Here is a 4711-nt window from a genome sequence, read left to right as displayed (position 1 = left end):
AGAACTATCGATGTTATAACATGAAACTGACATTTGTGCGATCCATTGAAGCATCCATTATTAGTTATAGAATTAAGGCACAAAATACACATTAGGTTGGAGAACTGATATCAAAATTATTGATAATAATATACCTGCATTCTTGCTTAACTCACATATGGTTTGTCCAATCTTTGCATATCTATCACTAGTGTTCTGAAATCTCCTAATTTAATTTATCCTATACACACCAATGCAGGAAACATAACCAAAATAGGTTAAAATACAAGGAGTTACAAAAATATATCACCGCAGATCCATACCGCCACAGCTCAATATTACAAAGGACAACTCAGCATGGTGACTGAATGCATTAACTGGCTATTCAAGCTGCAACCTGTACTGCCGCATCTCACCAAGTTTGAAATTATAAAACTGATGGTTTTAGCTCCTAGTTTGTGGTAGAAAAACCAACAAGAGTGACCAACCTAAACAGAAACATTTGACCACTCTATGGAGTTAACAATCCTGTGACAAACCATTTTTTCTGCATTCAACATAAAAACTAAGCATCAGGAATTGCATTAATGTATTAAAACTGTAATCTGCATAATAATATGGTTGGGTTACACTAAAATGAACGACTGAAGCCCACCAGAGATGCATATAATTGAGGACATTTAATTGGACAGAAAAGATTTAATTAACATGTCATAAATCCAAGTGAGATGCAAGTAATTATAAACAAATGTAACATCTGTTTTTGTACTGTAGTCCTGGTAAGGCAGTGAGATGCACCAGTAAGGCAGTAAAGACTATGCATGGCTGTTGTTGGCATGGTGGAGCAGTTGTTCATGCCTGTTTTTTTCCACGATCAAGAACAAAAAGATTACATTTAATATCCTTAAGACATTGGTGCCGTGGTTCAACTATTTGCCACATGTTGACTCTGCCGCAAACATCCAGTTTCTAATTCATTATCAAATCTGGTGATTATAAGCTATAGTCACTACAACATGTCTATTAATTAAAGGCATTTTGATAAAGGCATTTTTCTTAAATTGCCTTAATTTTCTTTTATCTAAAGGCATTCTTACGAAAATGCCTTTGAAACTATTTTTTTAAAGGCTAATATAAAAACACCTTTAATTAACTAAGTATTAGAGGCATTTTTTTAAAAACGCCTTCAATTATCTAAGCTTTGGAGGCATTTTTAAAATGACTTTAATTACATGTAGTATTGGAGGCATTTTTTAAAATGCCTTTGTTGTCCACATATGCTATTTACTTTGGTTTATAGATCCACTTAATCATTTGGGCCTTTAGCTTTTGTTATCACACACGGAAGATTATCTGGGCCGGAAGCTTACTCACGCACGGAAATAGCACAGCGAATCGGAAGTATACTCACGCACGGAAGGAGGTGGCTGCCGCTACTCGGAAGTCACCACAGCGATTCGGAAGCCTAAAAATCATTCCCCCAATTTCACGAGAGAGAGGAGGCCGGTGCTAGGGTTCCTGATTTAGATTCGCGATGACCTGAGGCAGACGCACGGGCTCGCCTGCTCGCCAACAAGGAGGTCCTCCACCACATCCAATCGTTGAATCCTTACCCAAATTCGTGTGAGACAGAGGTGGCCGCCGCTAGAGCTCACGACGCGAAGTTGCGCCAACCTGAGGCGGACGCACGGGCTCGCCAGCTCGCCGACGAAGTCCTCCACCACATCCCGGCATAAGGAGGCTGCGAGGGCTCGCGAGCTCGCTGACGAAGAGGTCCGCTGCTACATCCCAGCCTAAAGCGTCTGGTACAGCTCGTGATTCAGAATCACGACGGCCTGAGGCGACCGCGAGGCCTCGAGAGCTCACTGGCGAGGAGGTCCTCATCGACGAGGAGGTCGAGATCCTGAAGGGCTCCTCCATAAGCATCCTGAGTTCGTACACAAACATCATTGTCCCCTGCTACAACTACTAATCCAGGTATATCCCCATAGCCACCAATCAATTGAAGCCTCTATTGAGATCTTGATTGATTTAAAATGTGTTCTCAATTTTTTCTATTTGATTTGATCTGTGTAAAATAAATGGTGCTAGTTATCTGTACCAAGCTAGAATTTCACTGTGCTTAACTTTATTACTATTGCTATGATCCAGTTGGTCCTCCTGTAAATGCAAATTTTATTCCTGCGATGGACACTAGGGCATGGGTTTGATTACTGTTACAAGCTACTTTTCTTAACCACATAAATTTAGAAGAGCATGATTTGTTTGGAGTTTTGACCTGTTTTATTGGTACAAGCTTATTGTTGAGTCAATTGGAATCAGTGGGAGCCTTGAAGAAAGCTAAAATGAAAAAATGTAATTGCAAATAGGAGATGAGGATTCATGCTTGATTTTTCTGGAAGTGATGGTTTTACTGATATTTAATGTTGCAAACAGAAATTGCTTAAATGAGTTGTCATGGAGGTTGTGAAAAGGATGAGTTATCCCCAGTAGCAGATATACTGGCTCAGGATATTCATTAGCTTCCCATGAGGTAAAGCGATATATCAATATATGATCGATTCTGTGCCATATAGAATGTATAGGTTTTGACAAGTCTATCTAATATGTGCCTGAGCTTATCAGATCCATAAGCTCATCGATTATCTTGTGATAACCAGATCCTCTGGTTATTTAAATTGGATATGTTTTATGCTTTTGAGAAATAGCTTGGCCTCATATTAGCAGTGACAGTGGGTGGACAAATAGCTGAGTGCATAATTCTCTTATAGTGGCCAGTAATTGGCTTAATGAAATTATGAAGAAATGTGTTCTCTAAATATTGTTATTGGTACTTGCTAGTGCTATGCTTATCAGAAAATAGTGCCAAAAGTCTCCGTCTCTTCCTAATTAATTACAGTTTTATCCAAAACCAATGCTATTTTTTATGTCAACATGGTTCCATGTGACCATGTTGGTTATCTTGCTTTTGCACTCTGCAAAATGCTATATCTATGTCTGGACATACTTTCACCACTGCTGAATTACTGATGTTGTATCGAGTTCAATTTACAGTTGTTTTCTCTGGGGACATTTTACATCCTAATATTGATCTTGAGGAATGGTTTCGTTCCGAAACAAAAATCGTTCCATATTTTAATTCCATTCAATATACTAGCTGTTGTCCAGTTTGTTCACCTCAAGCTCATTTTGTTATACTGTAGTTAAGTGAACATGTGTTGCTGCTATCAATGTGTTGACTTCAATACAGAGGTTTAAGGTTGTATATAGGATTCACATGCTAAATTTCTTTAACTTAACAAGTTTCATTGGATGTAGTTGTTTTAGACCAGCTGGTATACGGTATACCATTATCTTATTGAAATATAATCATTGATTGTCTTTATGTGTTATTGTTCTTAATACAGGAACTAAAGGAAGGAAGACAGATAAGCCGTGCTGAGCTCTATAGCAACACATACAGAACAAATGGGCAGCCAATTGATGACTAAAGCTTTGAAAAAATGTATGTTGCTTTCTTCCTCCTACTGGTTTATTAGTTTACTTATGGTTAAAAAAATTATTTGGTCATAACTTTTTTGAAGGATGAAATCCGAAGAAGATTATAAGAAGACCCTTCGGCTTTTTAGATGCTGGCACTGCCATTTTAAGTATTTTAGGCCTTCAAATTTCATTGCTTTCTTACCTCAACTTATAGCCTTTGGAAGTTCAATCCATGTCCCATGCGCTGACTAGCCATTGTTTTTTTATTCCCATGATTTAACGTTGCTTTGAGGTAAGAGATAGCTTCTTTTTTGGACTAGTTTGGATCGAACAGATAGCTTCTTATAATTCTTATATTACATTGTCCCTTAGAAAGCACCTTGGTATTTTGATGGCCTGAGCCTCTTGTGGGGTAATTGCTTCCTCACTATGGCTTTCATAGCTCAGTCACAACCTCGCAGGCACACTTCACTGCTTGTGTGTAAGCAAATCACACTGTGCTTTCTACTAGGCTCAGCACACACATACTTAATTAATTTTTTCAGAATCATGATGAGTTAAATACTGAGTTACTAAGTTGTATTTTCAGCTTTAAAATTTAGCACTAACCTTTTTGTTTTCATTGCAGACAGCTTGATTATTTGTCAGTCATAAAACAGATGATGCTGGTGCTCGTTTAATCAACTTGATTCAGAGATATATCAGCTCTGGGTTATCTGAATCATGGACGCTTTCTCCCTCTACTTCTTTATCTACATCTTTTGTTGCACTACTTCCATTTGCATCATTTAAGATTGGGGACCTACACAAAAGGACTTGGGAATATCATTTGAAGATAGATATTTGATTATTTTTCTACCTTATTGATTGTGTTTGGTACAAATATAACTCTGTATGCCAGAAAGATTTAAATGATTGGATTGTGCTGTTAATATCTGCTTTCATCGGTTAATTTCTCGATGGATTTGTGCTATTTTGATATTAATTACTAGCAAATTTCAGCATGTATGAGTTGGTTTTGGAGGCATTTTTAATAATGCCTCTTTCAGTGTTTGAAGGCTTATACATAATGCCTTTAAAAACTATTATAGGCAGCTACAAAATGCCTTTATATGTTGATATTGGAAGACGTTTTGAAAAAATGCCTCAAACGACCTTTTAAGTCCACTTTATAGCAGGCATTTCTAAGTATGTCTAAAAAGGTTTTTGAAGGCATTTTGATGATTTTTAAAGGCATTTTTAAATGCCT

General features: G+C 37.4%; 1 long non-coding RNA gene across 1 annotated transcript; it reads left to right on the top strand.

The window, feature by feature from the left end:
* LOC110429578 lies at positions 1340 to 4406 on the top strand. The gene is made up of 4 exons (XR_002446678.1): positions 1340 to 1956; positions 2416 to 2512; positions 3387 to 3484; positions 4091 to 4406. It is a non-coding gene; the product is annotated as an uncharacterized LOC110429578 (long non-coding RNA).

Source organism: Sorghum bicolor, chromosome 8, assembly GCF_000003195.3.
Source record: "Sorghum bicolor cultivar BTx623 chromosome 8, Sorghum_bicolor_NCBIv3, whole genome shotgun sequence".
Taxonomy (NCBI): domain Eukaryota; kingdom Viridiplantae; phylum Streptophyta; class Magnoliopsida; order Poales; family Poaceae; genus Sorghum; species Sorghum bicolor.
The sequence above is the reverse complement of the archived record's forward strand: the minus strand, read 5'-3'. Positions and strand labels throughout refer to the sequence as shown.